The sequence below is a fragment of the Grammomys surdaster genome, unplaced genomic scaffold (genome assembly GCF_004785775.1).
Source record: "Grammomys surdaster isolate TR1022 unplaced genomic scaffold, NIH_TR_1.0 278, whole genome shotgun sequence".
In the NCBI taxonomy this organism is placed as follows: Eukaryota; Metazoa; Chordata; class Mammalia; order Rodentia; family Muridae; genus Grammomys; species Grammomys surdaster.
Window position 1 is genome coordinate 5,529,428 of NW_021604719.1, and position 19,871 is coordinate 5,549,298.

Genomic DNA, 19,871 nt, shown 5'->3' on the forward strand with positions numbered 1-19,871 from the left:
ATGAGGAGAGCAACAATACCAACCAACCACAGCTCCCAGGGTCTAAACCACCAGCCTGGGAGCACTTAGGGGGGGATCTAGGGCTTCAGCTGAATATGTAAAAGTGGAGGGCCCTGCTGGGCATAGGTGGAAGAAGAGAACCTTGACCTCATGAAGGCTGGATGCCCCAGGGGGTGGGAATTTTGAGGGTGGGGAGGTGGGGGTGGGGGGGGAATAGATAGAGGTTACATCCACAGAGAAGAAGGAGGAGGGGCGAGGGGATTGGGGGTTCCGAGGGGGTGGTGGGGGATGGGGTAAAAGGACAACATAGGAAATGTAAATAAATCATCCAATAAAAAATAAAAGAAGGACCCAGTTGAAACTTCCGTGGCAACAGAGTGACCAGAGAGATGATGTTAGGTCATAGACAAGGATACAAGTGACAGGATGGAGCAGTTGAACTCCTTATAAAATCTAAGTTGTCATAAAGAGTTCTAGTTCTGTGTGACGATCACGAGAGGCAGTCTACTTAATGAGATCTGCTCATGAGGTAATGAGAGTCCGCACAGTGTTTGGATATCAAGTAGTGGGAATCTGTGCAAAGTTTAGTCAGCAGCTTGAACAGAGGTATTTGATTTAAACTATGAAAATGCATCCTATTCTTACTTTCTGGATGTCTGGGTCAAGTTTAACTCAGCTGAGTCTGGAATAGGTCTAATTTGGATGTGTGAACTCAACATTTCAGACCCCAAGTGTGGAGCCCCCAGCATTTGACTGAAGAAATGAAATCGTAAGCTCAAAAGGTCTAGTTTCTATTAAAATGGTTTTGCATCCAACTTAGGTTTCTATTCCTATACTTGTTAGCTTTGTCCTTGGGGAGCAGGATGGAGGCACATTGTCCTTTTGTTGTGAAGTGAAGCAGAGGTAGTGCTGTCATCTGCCTGAAGGGTGACAGTTCCTGATTCCCCACACCTGCAGAGCCCTAGACGACATATCACATTCACCAAGAATGCCTGGGTAAGCATATTGTTTATAGTATTTGTACTTCTTTGTTCCTGCTTATGGCTTTTACTTCAAGCATGCTCTCAAATCCAACACAGGTGTCCCAGTATTGTCTACTAAGGAGACAGCAAGGGAGTGGACCTGAACTTTGTCACTTTTAATCAGGTAGCCTTTCCCATGATTGATTGATTGACTTGCAGCCTTCAGTGGGCTTTCCAAGACATTTAGGAAACACAGTGTTTTCTTTTCTCTGCTGCTGACATTAGTGACACTAAATATTTAATCACGAACGAGGACTGCAGACGCTGTCTTCGAATGATGAATAATGAGCCACTGTACATTTGTGACTCTCTGTTGTTGGCTGATTAGGTTGACTTTGTGTGGTTTGCAGGGAGAGGTTGAGCAAGAGTGGCTTTGTGCTGATGGTGGACGAGAATGTAATGCCGGAGACTATGATGAAGGTGAATGCGTGTGGCTGCCTGCCTTGATGAATTGTTTCAACCATAGCTTGAATAATTAAGTGCCTTTCAGCTTTTCTACTTTGTTTACCTTCAAAGACATCCAAACATTTTCTTCATGGCTCTCTAAAGTTTACCTTCTTGTACATTTGTGCCATATTCTTTTCCTCCTAGGTACAATTTTACATTTGTACAAGTGGCAAAGCTAAGTAATGGAGAGAATAAACTACTAATTTTTGACTGTGCATCAACAATAGTATGGGCAGTAGAATCAGATATTCTGATTGGAGTGCTCATATCAATCTTAGGTGAAGTCTTGATGCCTCTGCTTTTATGGCAGTGTGGACACAGATATGTGCAGCAGGAGGCCTGTGTATCAACACAATAAGAAGACGGCTGTCTGCAGGAGAAAAGGGACTGAACAGAACTTTCAGTACCTGGATGTCCCAGGGTACTCTACGGATGTCAAGATACCAGCTTCTGTGCCATTTGCTGTTGCTACTCCTCCAACTCTTCTGGGAGCTGCTTAGGTTTGCTAGACTCAAGCATGGTCCTGGGTACACAAGGATCACTTTCTAATTACAGTTGAAAAAATTGATATAGCAGTTCTGTGGATGGAGATTGTCTCAGTATTGGTTCTTAAATAGTCTGTTACTGCTTGGCTGTTCCAAGTAACATAATTTCCTTAGTGATTATATTATGATTGTGACCTAGTAATGCAAAATGTAGTAAGTATCTACACCCTTAACAATGGGAATAATAGTATGTAAGCCAAACTGGATAGAGAGTTGAACGAAATAACCTTGTTCGTCAAGATTTTACAGTTATTAACAATATTGGCCCTGAAATCAAACTGACATGGATACAACTTTTAGATCTGATATTCAGCAACTGTGGACTTTACCAAGACACCCCTGAGGGTTTCCTAAAGGAAAAAGAAGACTATACGTTTCTCTCACTGGGTAAAGCAAAGCTATGTGGAGGACGTTTAGGTCACTGATGTTCACTAGAGTAATTGTTATTTAGACAATAGCAACAATAGACAAAAAGCGTTAGGGGCTTATCTCTGGCTAACTTCCTCATCCATGGCAGATATGATCAGAAACATTTCTTCCTGATAGGACATCAGAAGATTTCTCTTTGTCTTCCATAGCCAGTCATGGGTCAAGACATGTACCATTTTTCTTTCTTAAAGACATATAGTGTAAGGCATCATGGTTGTTTGCTCTGTCTACTCAGCAGAGTTTGCAGGTTCAGCCTCGCTACTGAAACTTTTGTGTTGTAAGGGGAGATGTGGATGTGAGGTTTCTAATACAATATGCATATCTGCAGCATACCATCCTGTTTCTGCTTTGTTTGTTGAGCAGAAATTTAGATATATCACTGAAATTTCTGAAACAATGTCCCTTCTTTCTCACACTCCCTAATACTGTCAGTCTCTCACTAAGTCATTCAGAGAACGGAAGTACTGTGCTAGTACACGGGGAGAACCAGGTGTTCCATACAACCAGTTACAGGATGTACAAGTTCGGAAATTACCCACTGCCTCTAAGTTAATATGCTCTAAAGTAGCAGTTTTGTGGTACACATTCATCATCTGTGTTATCTTTCATCTCTGTGGAATTTTCCCCTTCTCTCCACGTTCTAGGTGCAAGCTTGTGATGTCAGATGAAAATTGAACACTTTTGCAGACACTTGACCCTAATCAAGTATTTGTCATCTTGAGAACTGTGTGTAGCATATCTTGAAGAAAAATCCCTGCTCCTGGCTGCCATTCAGTTCCTTTTGATCCAGGTTTTTTACAAAGCACCATCCTTATTAAGGTAACTGTGCCCTCCAACTCCTTTCTTGGTACAAAATGCAACTGACTGTCAGTCAAATCTAAAGCAAAGCTTTCTGATGACAAACCTTTGCCATTCCTAAATACTCTCATTAGGAAATTGGGTTGTTATTGTGTGATACAAACTGGTGAAGGAATGACCCTTCCTAATGAAGAAGTTTATTGTTTAACAAGAATATCATGGTCACCCATGCCACCATGTTCCATTGACTGCACATAGTCCCCTTTTGCCCGTCTTTTCTATTTCTGTCAGTGTCTTCCAGTTACATTTGTTGAATTCCTTCTGGTTTCTGCTTTGCCTGGCTAAAGCCCTTTCTTTGCAGCTCATTCCTTCCTAATGTGTGTTAGACCCCCTCTCAGGAGAAGGCACTTTTCTAGGTCAAAATCCCATCAAACATAATGGGTAAGCACTCCCACTGCTTAGGCTTGAGAAAGTAATGAGTGTCAGGAGAGCAGGAAATAACATTCACGTTTCCTTTTCACGTCTGTTGTATTCAAGGATAGCTACTGAATACAAGGACTGGGAAGATTAGGAAGAAGTAAACAAAAAATCTTCAACTTATTTTCCAGGGTTTACTGTTAAGGCAGCATGTAGATCCCAGAACTATGGGATAAAAGGGAAATGGTAAGTGACTTATATTGTCAGTGACATTTAAATCACCACATGCTGTGATCTGGCTGTCCAGTCCTATAGAAAGTTTTGTTACTGCATTCTTAACTCTTCTTATGTGATATGTTGCTGCCATGCAGTTCACATGAGATATTTCTCCATGCTAAGGTTTGGGAGACCTTCCCAGATGCTTTTGTAAATTATAGAAAATACTATAAAATGTAAAATTTATATCAGGCAAGTAGTAAAACTTAAACCTCGTAAGACTGCAGTGCAACAAGATAAATGCCTTAAAAGATACCATTATTTCATTTTCATTGGTTTTTCTTCTTGAGCTCCATTAACAGTCCTGTTAACAATTACATTAGTTTTTGTGCTATATATAGCTTAATATCTTAAGGGTGAGAGTGTTTTTTATTTATTTCAGCTCTTGCCTCTCTTTCTGAGAAGATTGTGTCTTACTGTATTTTGTCCCTTTAGAACATGAGCTTGTTCTTCCTGAATTGTGGATTATTTGTTTTTGTTTGGTTTGGTTTTGAGACTCACTTGGGTTCGCAATAGCTTAAGCTATATTTTTGTGTATATTTTTAGTTTGAAGATTTATAAGCCATGTACATGTAGTGTATTTTATTTTAAACTGATAAGGCTGTTCGTATGAGTTGTACCTTTGTCCTAATGTGATTTTCCATTGATTCCTGGAGCCAGCAAGTGTTTAAGTATTTAAGGTTAGGTTCCCCCTTCCCTTCATGGTGTAACTAAACTGAAAGACTTAATTTAATGTAGGGCCAGTGTGACTTCCAGCCCCTACTTTTTCCTATGACAGGTCCGTTTCTCCATAGTTTTCAAACATCAGTATTTAGCCGAGACCAGAGATCCTACCCAGGAAAGCTGCAACCCAAACATCCTTGCTTGGTTTTTTGCTTTGTTTTGCCCTGTATGGATTTACTTTCGCCAAAATTCAGAGATTGTTTGTGCTTTTAAGTAATTTAAAGTGGCTTTTAAAGATATTATCCATCTGCCATAAATTCACTTAAAAGATCATTCTGGGTTTTAATACTCTGATGGAGTTGAGCAACCTTCCCTACTGGAGCCTTTTCATTATCTTAAAAGAAGCTGCAGCCCATTTCACTATCTCTACAATATTCCCACCTTCTGGGATCGCGGGCAGACAGTAATCTACTTCCAGTCCCTGTGGATTTACTTATTCTGAACATTCACCTCAATGAGATCAGACAACGTGAAGTCTTAAAAATGTCTCCCTTGACTTAGCTAAGCATTTGGGAGGCTCAGCCATACGTTGTGTAATACATGCCAGTTCTTCAATTTTCTTCTTGTTGTTTCCTTATTAATAAAATGGAACAGACATTACAGAGACTAGCATTGTATTGGAGTGCATTGTCACCCCATCATGGACATGTTGCAAATCACAGTATACTGGCACCCTGTCACCTGAAGTCCTGAGTTTTCATCAGTGCTCAAACTTGCTGTTCTGTGTCCTTTGAGTTGTCACAAGTATATAATGAAAGCACATGTTCATAGTGTTATAGAGAAGAATTATGCCCCCAAGTCCTTTTTATTCTTATGTTCTCTCAATTCTCTGCTGCTTCCTCTCTTCTACAATAACAAATCATCTTACTTTTTCACCAGAGAAGGCAGCTAGGCCTCATTTTCATTTAATTCTTAAATGTTTTTTATCTTATTTATTTACTTATTTATTTTGCTTTTTAATAAAAATAAATTAACTTCTTGGGTTTAGGGAAATGGCTGGGTGGTAATGGGCAGTAAACAAGACATGAGCTCTGGAACACCAGTGGCAAGTCATGAACCTGCAGTCCCAAGGGTCCTTCAACATAACCATGGTGGAGATAGGATCATTCTAAATCTCATTGCCAAGGTAGCCTGGAATTCACAGCACTAACTAATGCTTGACTTGTGAAAGTTGTTCGTATGCTTAGAGTATAAGTTATAGCCTACATATGTGAATCCATGAAGAAATAGAAATTGAATTGTTTAGTTTCTTTAAAAAATTGAAAGTACATTTGTATCTTTACTTATTTGATTTGCTCAAATGTGTGTGTATGTATTTGTGTTTGCACAACTTATAGAAGTTAGTTCTCTCTCTACACCATGTAGAACACAGAATCAAACTCATTGGTCAGGCTGGTTGCAGGTGCCTTTACTGGATAAACCACACGTATTTGCCCAGAAAAGAAAAAAAAATATTTTTGATGACTAACTCTTTTGGTGCTCTTACTTGACACGTGGATTCAGACATTCTCTTTTGCTCCTGTAGGTCAGCCGGCGGTCTGCCTGTCTCTGCTGCCCTGTGCACATTGCATATATAATCCTGTATTTAGATTTTCATTTGATGATAGAGATTCTCCCATCCCACTTCTGCACAGTCAATAATGATGACTATTCTTTCATTTATTGCTTCAGCAATTTGCTTGGTTTTTCTTTTCTTTTTTCTTTTTGGATTAGTCTGTCTTGAAAACATTTCCATTTCTCTATTTAGAGAGTGAATCTCTGGCTCTATACATGTCATCTATGCGTGGTAGACAAGAGCTCCATCGCTAAGGCATAGCCCCAGAACCCACTGCTTCAAACACTTTAAACAGGGCCTCCCTAGGTTACTTGGGCTGCTCTTGACTTCCTTCTGTAGTCCAGACAGGCTTTGAATTTGTGGTCTTCTGCCTCACCCTTCCAAGTAGCTTAGATTACAGGCCTGTGCCACCAGGCCCAGCTTCTGGTGTTTGTTTGTTTATGGCTTATTTGTTTATTTGCATGCATTTGTTTGTGGGTGTGTATGTACCCATAGCATGTGTTTGCAAGTCAGAGGACAGCTTGTTGGTAGTCTCTTCTATCTTCCTATCAGGTCCTAAGACTGAGCTCAGGCTGTCAAGCTCAACACCACGTACCTTCACCCACTGAGTCACCTTGCTAGTTCCTTGGTGTTCTTTAGAGGAAATAACTTGCAGCTATCAGACTGATGTTCTATAGATGTCTATTAGGTCTTGTTGGTTTACAAGGCTGTTCAATTCCTCTAGTTATTAAGGTAAATGGATATTAAATGCCCAATATTATTTAGAACTGTATATTTTCTTTCAATTCTCTGTCTGCTTCAACAATCATGCTGTCTGTAAATATAACTATTGTATATATTCTTCATGTATTAATCCTATTATTATAAATGCCCTTATTTTTCTAGAAATAAAGCCTATTTTAGAAATTAGTGTAGTCATGCAAACTTTCTTATGTTTGATACTTGCATAACAAACCCCTTTTCATTATTTTCAGACTACTAATATTTAAAACATGTCTCCTCACTTCTTTTTTTTGTTTGTTTGTTTTTAAAGTAACTCTTTTTGTTTATTTAATTTTTTTTGAACATGAAATGCTTTTTTATACCATGTTTTACAAGGGGAGGGGGTTTAAGAGGGGTCAGGTGGTGGAAAAGTACAGAATCTTCTTGGCCTCTGCCTTGAAACATGTCATGATCTATATGGTACACTGCCTTGAATTATGATCTACCTGCTATTCTTCAGAAGATATGGTACACTGCTTGAGTTATGGTCTCCCTGCTATTCTTCAGAAGATATGGTACACTGCTATGAGTCTATCTGCAGTTGCCAAGCAGGATCTTGCAGTTGCCAAGCTTCAGGGGACATTGTGCAGGTGGGGAAAGGTAGGGGGTGAGGGTAAGGGCGAGGGTCCTGGCTTCTGGCATCTCCCCCTTCTCTGTTTAGTTAGAGAAGGCGTCTTATGATCAATCCCAACTATATGAGTTTTGAATTTGGATGTCTAATTATGGGAGGTCTTAGACAAGTTCACAACCCCAAAACATTGATGTGAGACGAGTCACATCGATGGTCGAAGGCTTTAGGCTGTCGACGATGGGCAACATCAAGGGACCTCAAAGTGGGTGAAAGGAGGGTGAGAGCCCTGTCTTAGGCCATGTAGGCTGCACCCACTCCCAGCACCACGCACTCCTTTTTGGCTGCATTGGGTGGGCCCCTTGGAAGTGGACCTACAATAATCCCGTCATTGGGCTAACTCACAGCCATCCTAGTCCCTTGTAAATGTTCAAGTTACCAACCATTTGTCAGTTTGGGGTGTAATATTGTCATAAAGGAAGGCTCCCCAATGTTAGCGGCCATATCAAGGGCGGCTTTGGTTTAGGAAAAAGCCAGTTTTTATTGGGGTGATCAAGAGGCCAAGCTCTCTAGCAAGAGAAACGAGGGCAAAGCCAGGCATACCAGGAACCCTTCTGGAGGGTGTGGAAGTCTAGGGGTCGACCGTAGGGGGAGGCAGGGGAGCTAGCAGCTGTGTCAGTCTCCTGCGGAGTCACTTCTGGATCCTCTTCAATTTTCAGCTGATGATAATGAACTTCAACCGTCTTCTTGATGGCAGAATCAACCTGGTTCCGAGGACGACAGGTCGCGGGCGACGATCTCTGTCTCACTCAATCTTGATGTCATGCGCATGTCCTCTCAATGAGGGTCCGTCCGGAGGAGTCCGTGCCTCGAGCTCCACGTCTGGGCGCCACTTGACCCGACCGGTGGGTCCTAGTTATTCGTGGGGGCGAGGAGGACCGCAACCTGCTATTCTTCAGAAGATATGGTACACTGCTTTGAGTCTATCTGCAGTTGCCAAGCAGGATCTTGCAGTTGCCAAGCTTCAGGGGACATTGTGCAGGTGGGGAGAGGTAGGAGGTGAGTGTAAGGGTGAGGGTCCTGGCTTCTGGCACATCTGGATTAGAACTTCTAACAGCAGGCATCATGGGTGATTCATTTTTACCTGGGATGCTGCGTGAGTTCAAGCGCCTGGGAGTCCCTGTTTCTCTCGGTTTTCTGGGGTTGGGTACGGAGCTGCCGCCTGTGACCTGCTCTATCGTCTCCTCACTTCTTAAAAAAAAATACGAATTGCTGCTAAATACTTGAAGTGCTCAACATTCTTAGCCATCAGGAAAAATGCAAATTAACTGCACTGAGACTCAATCTTATCCTCAGTTGCAATGATTATTAGCAAGAATGCAAATGACAACAGATACTGATGAGAATGTCTAGAAAGAGGACCCTGTATTTGTTTTTGATGTGAATATGAACTGCTACAGCCATTAAGGATATTCAAAAGAATGTCCCTCAGGAACTAAGACTAGAGATATCACACTAACTATACCACACCTGTGTTTATTTCCAAAAAAATTTAAGTCAGCATAGCACATTATGATACAGTACTTGAAGATCTATACCTATTAGTACACATTCACAATAACTGTGGTATAGGACCACCTAGTCCTTCCGTCAGATGAATGGATAAAGATGTGGTATGTGTAAATGAGTTTTATTCAGCTGAAAGGAAAGATTAATTTTTTTCAGCTTTAAAAATATGGATTGGAAGCCATCCTATTAAGTGAAATAAACCTCACCCCCCCCCCAAAAATACTGTGTATGTGTACTTCTAATCAGAAAGTAGATTGGAATGTGTGTTTGTAAATGTGCCTGTAATGTGTGTGTGTGTGTGCAAGTGAAAATGTATGTGTGCATGTGGACATAAAAGTAGAATTGGGCTGGTAAGGAGAGAATAAAAGATCTACAGGGAAAAGAGAAAGTAATATGTGGTATAAGAAAGGCAAAATATTGTATCTTTTCCCTCATACACAGAATCTAGGCTTAAACATGTATATACATATACACAAACACATACATCATATACATATACATCATGTACATATTATAGCATGAGTACAGAAGAGATGCTATTTGTGGGAAAAATCAGGACAATTTGAGGGTGGTAGAAGAAAAAATGAGGGAGGTAGTGGTCAGGGCAAATATGAACAAGGTACAATGAATATATGCAGAAAAATATTGTAATAAAATATTATTACACTGTTATTTTTACAACAGACAAAACACATTTCTTGTAGACAAAAATATATAGCTGGATTCTATTTTCTATTTAAAATCTAGTCTGACAATCTATTTCTTGTTTGATATTTTTAATCCATTCATATTTAATTTTATTTGTACTGTTACTGGTATAGGTATCTGCCATTTAATTTTTTCAATTTTCTATGTATCCCGTGGAATCTTTTTTTATTTATTCCATTTCTATTGCTGTTTTAGATCATTTATTGTATTATTTATTCCGTTTTGTGGTACTTTACAAAGGAGGATATCTTACAGTGGATATCTATAACAAAAAGCTATTTATTTGCTCTTAATTCTGGAGGATAGCAAGTCAAAAAATGGCATTGCAATCCTGCTATGTCGTCATATGACAGGAGACAGAAGGTCAAGACTGTCACAGAATAAATGTGTTGTGCAGAGCCCTAAAGAACAAACAGTTGGGGAGTTTTTCACCCATGATCTCATACTTCCAAACACTGTTACAATTGTACCTATGTTTTTAGCACTTGAATTCTTTCAGACCCTTTAAAAGTGTATCATGAATTAAATAAATATTTTGTAGTGAGTGATTACTAATGTCTCGAATGAAGATTTTACTTTATGGAGTTATGGTTTTTGATTTGAAGATACACCTTATGAAAACCTTTCTAGATTTATGTTGACTTAATTCCAATGAGACAGTTATGTTTACTTTATATTTTGTGTCTCTTAAAGTAGCTGAGAGAAGAAAGAAAAAAGTACATATGCACAAATCCACTGTCATTCTCTTAACATGTAAGCAATTCTTACTTCATTCTTAAGAAACTCCTTCAGTATTTGTTGCAAGCCTGTGCTGTTAGCAACACATTGTCTAATCTTATGTGTTCGAAATGTTTTTATTTTGCCTTTATTTTTGAAAGATAAATGTATTGGGTATAAAAGATTCTTGATTGACATTTTTCCCTCTTAGCCCTGATATCCTACTTCTATGGTGTACTGTTTCTGATGATAGGGTGCTTATTTATCGCCCTGGTGTCATTTGAATGAGATGAGTCTTTTTGTTGTGTCCAAACTTTTATTTTTTTAGTTTATCTTGACTTTTACCATTTGTATTTTGATGTTTCTGGTTGTGTAGTTTTTGGATTATTTTAACCTGTGTTCAGTCAATGGCTTAGCTATACACAATTGAATATAGTTCATCAAATTGGAAAAATGTTGCCTTATTTTCTTAAGGATTTTTTTTCTATCTGTTTCTCCTTCCTCTCTTGTATTCTGGTTCAATGACAACTTTATTTCTCTCAGGTTTTCTTAATTTTCTAATACCCATTTTTTTCCTCTTTGCTTTTAAAATCACGTGACACCTAAGAGTACATTCTGCTGTGATAATTGCTCTGCGGCTTAACATCTGCTATTGACCCCTTTTAGGTAATTTTAAAATTTGGGTTTGTAGTTTTCAATCCAAGAATTTCCTTTAGACCTTTTCTGTGTGACACTGATAACATCACAAACAGTCTCTTCTCACTGATGCAGTGTTCCCTTATGTCTTTCACTGTGGTCCCTTCAGTTCCTTGACATAGTTATCGTGACTCCTTTGCAGTTTTTTCTCCTGTCTTTTATCTATGAACTCATCACTTTCAGATTCTTCTGCTACACTTTCCTAATGAGAGGGTCTTATGTTCCTCTGTGTGTTGCTCTAGATTTTGGCATATCTCATACTGTTTTGTTGAAAACTCTTCCGGGGTTAACTTCTTAGGATGATATCTGTTGTTTGCTTATTATTTGTGTGCTCAATGGCTTTGCTAGACTATTTTAAGGAAATCTCTTTTCCTCTCAGTGTGGATCATCAGAGTTCATTTCTCACAGGGTCCAATCTTGGGCAGGTGTGCAGCACACCTGGCTTCATCAGGACCCTTTTTATTTCTTCTCTGATCTTTCTATAAAGCTATCTTCTTCATTTTACGTTATACTAACTTTAACTTTACAAATTAGCAACTGGCTGTTTTGGATTGTCTAGACCTGGGAGAACGTTTTTCTTTTTTTAACCTGTCTATCACCATAAGGGAACCTGTAATAGATTATGGTCTAAGACCGTGATTTTACATGTTACTTAACAGGGTTGTCAACCTTTTAAATTACTTACCACTCTATTGTCTTTGAGAAAGGACCTTACATTGAATATTATCAATATATTCTTTTTCAAATTAAGTAATTTCTTTTGTGAAACACCCCAAGCTTCCTGTCTGTAGATTACCTTTTATCCCATGCCACACTTCTCAGGCTCTGTTATGATTGCTGGAGGCCTCTTGTTGGCTTATTTTTCTGGTCACTGAACCTCCATGCTGGGGTGATCTGAGGTGAAGATAATCAAAGATTCAGTGGCCTTTACCAACTGTGCCTGTTGGGCTTAAGAAGAATCAAGACAACAAGAATTAGACTTTACAACTGGAAGTTGGCTGGGATGAGAAATACTTGTGTTTTTTCCCTTAATGTACAATCTCCTTAAGCCCAAAGTAGAGAAGGTACCACATCTTCTCACAGTGAAAGCTTTGTAAAACAAAGATATGGAGAGAGACACAAGGAGGCCATGATAAAAATCATGATTCAAATGCCTCGGCCTCTTCCTGTTTGGGATGTAGACATTCTTGGATCATTTCTTGCTTTATATGTTATTAAATTGGTTCCATAACAATTGTAACAAGATATCACAGACTGGGCTGCTGATGGTCCCACAATATTGACATCTGTGCTCTGCTTGAAGGGAAGCCCAGAATAAAATTGAGTTCCACTGTTTCAGCTTCTAGTGGTTTCCATTGTTCTTTCCACCACTCAAAAGTCAGTTCTCGGCCGGGCGGTGGTGGTGCACGCCTTTAGTCCCAGCACTTGGGAGGCAGAGGCAGGTGGATTTCTGAGTTCAAGGCCAGCCTGGTCTACAGAGTGAGTTCCAGGACAGCCCGGGCTATACAGAGAAACCCTGTATCGAAAAACCAAAAAAAAAAAAAAAAAGTCAATTCTCTTAGGTAACCATCTACCTCAGTTTAAATCTCTGTCTTGCTTTGTCTTAAATCTCACTTGGGTCTAAATTTGTGGCCCATCAAATAATCCTGGTTAATCTTTCCAATTCAGGGCCTTTGAATAAATCATATCTGCAAATATACCTTTCCCTCATAATGCAGTACTTAGCTCCCAGTTATTAGGAATGGGCATCATTCTTGGCCACCGTCCAGGTTACCATAAGCCACATCTCACAATTTCCAGATAGATGAAGTGTCCTTTCAAAAGTGTTGTTCACTATCTGCATTGATATTTATTCGGGAGGACATAGGTCCTCAGATTTCACATTGCACTCCATGTCTGTAAGTCTATCAAATGCAGAATTCTACATTGTTGGAACAGAACAGTGTTTCAGTTTATGCCCTCAGCTAAATTTAGAAACCAGGAGGCTCTGTAATTTCATAAAGGCTCAGAGGCGTGTAAACGCAAATTGATACAGAAGAGTTCCTGGTTAATGGCAATTAGCTCCCTGTGGCTATTCATTTATTCATCCACAGATGTGTTCTTGCAATTTCTGGTTTGAAAACTGGATTTCTTATCATAATGGGTCATATAAATATCTCACTGAAGAAACTTTTAAAAACACCATGACTTGTATCTCCTTGCAGGTACCATACTAGGCACCAGTACACACTGTTGGGGAAGCTGTGATATCTGGCAGCTTGAAGAGTTTGGCTTGGAACAGATCTGACTTCTCACATTTCCTTCTCACATTTCCTTTCTGAATTTCTCCCTGGGAATAGTCTCCACCTTCCTGCTCTAAGATGAAGCACCCATTCCATCAGTCCCCGAGAACTGCCTTCTACTCTTAGCCGAAGTGAATGGCATGTGAATTAAATGTGGGTGTTTGTCGTTGCTAACAGTGAGGAGGTAGGAATGTGGAGTATTTGTGTATCTACCACTGAGATTTAATTTCATGAATCTGGAAACTTCAGAAGCTATATCTGACACCTATTAGGAAATTTGGATAAAAATTAAATCAACAAAGATGATGGACCTAAGGAATAGATTGCCTGTAGACAGCACCATTTGCTATAGTATAGCAATATTTGATAACAGCAAAAGTGTGAGTTTTTTATTTATAGCCATCTATGTTTCTCTCTATTTCGTTTTTAAAAAGATATTTTTAATTTAATTTTTTTTATGTATTCACTTTACATCCTCCTCACTGTCCCCTTCTCAGTCACTCCTTCCCCCCAAATCAATCCTTCCCCCTCCCTCCTCCCATCCTCCCCTGAGCTGGTGGGGCCCAATGGGTGCCCCCTCCAACTCGGCACTTCAAGTCTTTATGAGGCTAGATACTTCCTCTCTCACTAATCCAGACAGGGCAGCTTAGTTAGTAGAACATATCCCATGCACAGGAAACAGCTCCTGGGATAGCCCTTGTTCCATTGTTTGAGACCCTCTTCTCTCTATTTGTAATCTGTTCTCTATACCTTTCTTCCTAGCTATGAATTGAATACGTTTGAATCCTTTGACTTCTTAAAATACACCAGTAACATTTTTTTCATGAACGCTTTGAAGGGTACTTGCCAGGAGTTTGAGACCCGTGAACCATAATGCTTGCTTCACAGCTGTCGAGAGACCAATGCCTTAAAAAAAAAAAATGAGTGTTGAATTTTTCCAGGCAGAGCTTCTTTTGATTCATGCTCATGTAGGAAAAGCATGCATTTCGTAAAGTGAGGCACTTAGGTGGTTCCCAGGGACACCCAATTACGAAGCCCCCTGTCAACAGTGCTGTCACCCCCCCCACCCCAAAAGTGCAAGCCAAGAATAACTTACGCCTTCTCTTGAGCCTTCATTACCACCAAGAACTCTAAACACACATACCTGAGGGAACAGAGAAATGACAGCCAGAGCTCCCATAGGCCGGTAAGCACATTGTTGAACAAGTTCCAGAATTTTCTCCTAAAGGGATTGTTGGGAAAATGAGACCTAGTGCAGGCTTTGAGTCTACAGTGGGATTAGTTTAAGGCATGGTGCATTAGTGTATTGAATCTCTCGATGTTATTGCTGCTTTGGTAGGTTGAAGACATGGCATGGGCTGTGCAGATCTGCAGGGACTCACTCAGTGACATGGGTCCCTGTAAGAGGACTGCCACAAATTGAGCCCCAGTAAAGCAGGGCTGGGCCCAGCTGCAGTAACTTAGGCTTTCCTCCAAGGACAGGCTCGGGGGAGCCTGGACACTTAAAAGGAGCTGGTTGTGGGCAACATCCCATTTTTATGAGCAGCAGAATTTTACTAAATTAGGAAATAGGAGAAGGAAGACCAATCAGCTATAACTTTGCTCCTTCCCCCTACGCAGTGAAACAGTCCTTTTCTAGTTTGATGGGGGATCTTGAATAGATGACCTTGTTTGTTGTTCTAGGCTTTCATGGCTCCTTTTTCTTCTTTGCTTTCCTTAATTTCTAGAAAAAAATTAGACTCCTCGAGTTGTTATTTGTACGAGGAATGGTCTCACCTGTTTATTGTAAACTTCAGGGCATTCGATTTCCACACAGCCTTTTAGCTTCATACCCCTTTCATCCCAGTCCCCTAATCCTTACTTATACTTACTAGTTGAGATGTCTACACTTAACTTCGAACATGGGCAACAGTAAAAATAAATATTTAAGGTTTTATTATACCATCACATGAGTTCCCTGATAATCCATCATAGAGATAGTAGGGTAAGGTGGTGAGGTGTCAATGAGCCTTATATTATTTTTTAAAAAAAGATTTATTTATTTTATGTACATGAGTATACAGCAGCTGTCTTCAGACACACCAGAAGAGGGCATTGGATCCCATCACAGATGGTTGTGAGCCACCATGTGGTTGCTGGGAATTGAACTCAGGACCTCTCGAAGAGCAGTCAGTGCTCTTAACCTTTGAGCCATCCATCTCTCCAGCCCAAGCCTTCGATTTTAACACAGTGGAAATCTAGACTCCTACTGCTATCAAAGAAGTTTTGTTGGTGGACTTGGGAGAGGTCTGACTCCAAAGGATTCACAGGATACCAACCTGCAAGATTTCTTGTTCCTGGAACTTGAATTAAGTTGAGAAAGATGGTGTACAAGCTACTGAAGCTGGACTAAGAGGACAGAGCTAGAGCCTCCTTTAGGCTGAATGAGTGAAAGATAGTATGGAAACATCTGACACATTGAGAACCCTTGTGGTAAAGTTATTGCCTTTACTTGGGGAATATTAGATCCATAAATGGAATTTTTAAATATTCCTTTTGTTCCTGTTATTAATCAGCTTAGCAAAGTTTTAATTGGCTCAGGACCTCTCCTTACTTTCATTTATTTTCTTCAAGCCTACTTCTTGTGTGGAAGGAAGTATTTCCTTTATCCTTCTTACCTAATTCCTACTGTATTATCCACTAGATTTTACTTGCAATTCTCTTTAAAGCTACTTTATTTTGGAATACTTTTAGAATTAAGGCAGGTTGTAAAACCAAGGGTGATGAGGCAAGGAACTCAGCAGTTGAAGGCTAACCTTGACTGTACTGAGATTTGAAGGCATCACGGCCCTGTTTTAAAAATTTAAACACACACACACACATACACACACACACACACACACACACTGAGTTATTGGATACCTGCATTTGGTTCCCATAGTGACAACACATGCTCAATCACAGTACAGTGATCTGTAAACTCAAAATTGCATTAATACTCAGTATTTTTATTTTAACAGCCTTGTAGCATATCTTTTTTTTTTTTTATTTTGACTTAGGCACTGGAGAGACAGCTTAGTGGTTAATAGTACTGGCCACCTTTCCAGAGGATCTGAGTTCTGTTCCAAGCCCAAGTGGTAGCTTACAGTCACCTGCTCTTTATAGAAGGTCTCACATCAGCTTCTGTCTCCTGAGACACAAGGCATACACACGGTGCACATAAATACACGCATCAAAGTATTCACACTAATAACAAATAAAAACCTCAAAAAGATTTCTGACTTAGATTTCAATTTCAGTTTTCATATTTTAGTTTTCTTTTTACCTTGTCCTTTACCTCTTTTTTTTTGAATCAGCCCATTTCCTCGGTAAAGTTCATCAGTTTGAATTCATTTATTATTTCTAAAATATCAGGTTGATAGTATCTATTTTTTGTCAAGAGTACTGTGAATGTGAGATTCTGTCCATTCTAGTCAGTTGTGTCAGGAGGTCATGGTACTTGGTAATGTTACATGGTACATGGTTCATTTTGCTCACTTGATTAAGGTTTTGTAAGCTCAGTTACTGTTTATCTACTAATGCTGTCATAATCTGCTAAGGCTTTGTAAATTCAGTTACTGTGTTCAAACTGCCATTGCAAAGCTCAAGAGGTGACATGGCTTAAGGCAACAGAGCTTTATTCTCTCGCTGTCCTTTACTCTGGGAGTCTGAAATCTTCTGAGGATTTGTTCCCTTCTAGTGCAGCACCAGTATTGCCTTGACTCTGGTGAAGCTCTCATGGTAGACAGCACCATAGTAGGGAGGTGTCTGAGGGGCATTAATTACATTCTGGAAAAGGGAGGGGTGGGTGAAGGGCTGGTCTTATTCTTTATCTAGTGAAGCTCTAGAGAGCATGTACTCAGGGTTCCCTGTGAACTACCTTAATCTCTTCAGGAGTTTCCATTCCTAAATGATCTAAACACACGTTGAGTCTTTCCTCTTAAAGGTCCTATCTACCTTTAAACTTCTAAAACATGAAGCTTCTTCAGGAGAGAAAGTGCATGCAAACTATAGCAGTAACATTCTGAGGTTAAAAGAAGCACTGGATTTTAGAGAAAGATCATCAAACATTGAGTTACATCCTTAGAGCAATGAACATTTTGCTCCATACAGTCCTCAGACTCAGGTATTTCCTTACCACAAATGTGACCTTATATATAAGGTCATTGAAGACATAATTAGTTCAATGAAAATTAGGAAGTATTTCCTGTTTTGTAACAATTAAGAGCCTTATGTATGGTTGACCTAAGTCACACAAATGTCATTTTTCCATTTTTCTTCTTGGACTTCTCACTATATGTTATATCCCAAAGATGGTTCTTGCCAAAATTCTCCCCTCTCCCATTTACTTATTTAAAAAATGTTTAATGTTAATATGAACTCATTTCTAATTTTTTGTTATAATCTATTGCTCTAATTACATTATGAATATTTGCTAAAATTGTCCTAGATTTGGCCCCAGGGAGATTGTGGATTTACCTCTCATCCTTATAACCTTGCCATGTGCCAAGAAGTGACATTTCCCCTGGTGATTCTGCTCATGTTCAGGTATCTCTGTCTGAATTACTGTTACTGTTGCCTTTGAGCTTGAATAGTCTTATTTTTATCTCTTAGCTGTTCTTTTGTTTTTTTTTTTTGTTCTTCAGTCTCATCTCTCATATTAGTTTCTGTATCATTGCAATTTCCTTTTAACTTTTAAGATGAAGAATTAAATCCCAGGAGTATCAATGTAAATTATTCTAGCTTTGTTAAGTCTTTGCTTTATGTGTTTGCTACTCACTCAGCATCCAATATTTTATGTTTTCTTGGGAGGGGGGATTCTCATAATGGAACATGGAATGTTCGTTCTAAGTATAAGAACATTCTACTTTCTTCTGGCATAGATTTCTAAGCACCTGGGTTTCTTTGTATTAAACACTAAGTACTACTGACAATGCCTTGCTTGGCTTTAAATCCCTACTAACTTTAATTAAATACACCAAGCAGCTTTCCCCCACATTCCTAAAGCCTTAATTATAGGAGCACAGACACAATGAGGAGGCCCTTCCTGTGACAGGGTGGAGTAAGTAAGTGTGGCTGGATAAGCATTTGCTGGAGGATTAAGTCAGTGAGAGCCAAACCAAGGCTCACTTTTTTTTTTTTTGAGAAAATGGATTTGTGAAGCACTTTTGCCAACTTCATTTGAGATTGAATTCATGAACACATACACACCATCAATAACGTGATTAAGGACAGGGGATTGTTTGCTCGCCTGTTACATTCCTGCCATGAATCTGCTTAAAGGAACAGTGTGTGTACTCTGCAAAGTTGGGTTACATCTCAGATGAGGGTTTTTTTTTTTTATTGCACTATTAGAAGATAGAGTCTATCTAGCTAAATTGAGAATGTGTGTACTGTGAAATGAACAATTTTTCTTTTAAGTCTTGTTCCTCTGCAAAGAATGCACACAATTACTGTAGAATTAAAGAGGATTATTTTAACAGGTGGCTACAGTGCATTCATATGGACATGTAGTTTATAAGCCTTTGATTACAGTTAACCTATGGTGATTTATTAATCCAGGCATCATTGTGGCCACTCAGCATTCTGTATAACCACTTTTATTTTTCTATACAGTTATCATAAGGTAATAGTTTAATGTGAGACAGATATTATTCTAAATTATCTGAAAAATTCTTAATGACAATTTTGATTTGTAGAGGAAAGACTACTATGGAATGGAAAAGTATGTATATGTTGTATTCTTGATGGTCTAGGCTGTGTACATTTGGGAAACATACAAAGAAGAATGAACTAATGCTGAATTTTGTTGTCCAAAGACAATGTAGAAGAGAGCAGTGAACTGTCAGCTACAGAGTACAGGGAAGAAGAGAGATCAGAAGAGACCTATAGAAGATAAAAATCAATCTGTAACCAACCAACCAAATTCAAAGAGAAGAGAAATGTCTGAAGGGTACATTCAGTTTGCTTGCTGTGGGATAAGAGCCATTGTTCTCATTTGGAAAGTAACAGCTGCAGCAGATTTCAGGCTACAAATGCTCTACGTGGCCAGAGCTTTATTCATTTCTGATTCACAACTGCACCAACACAGATTGGAGGACAGTTGTTCAAGACATGGAAGAGGAAATTCTTTTCAGTTTTTTTTTCTGTCTTGGAAATATTTTATATCTGAGGATATAAAGTGAACTCGTAATGAGCTGATCTTCACTGACTCCTCTGGGATACAGAGTTATACACACTGACTAATATGTCATCTATCACTAAACATTACAGAATTAGGCATTGTTATCCGAATGCTACATGTAGAAGAACTGAAACCTGGAGATATACAGCAACTAA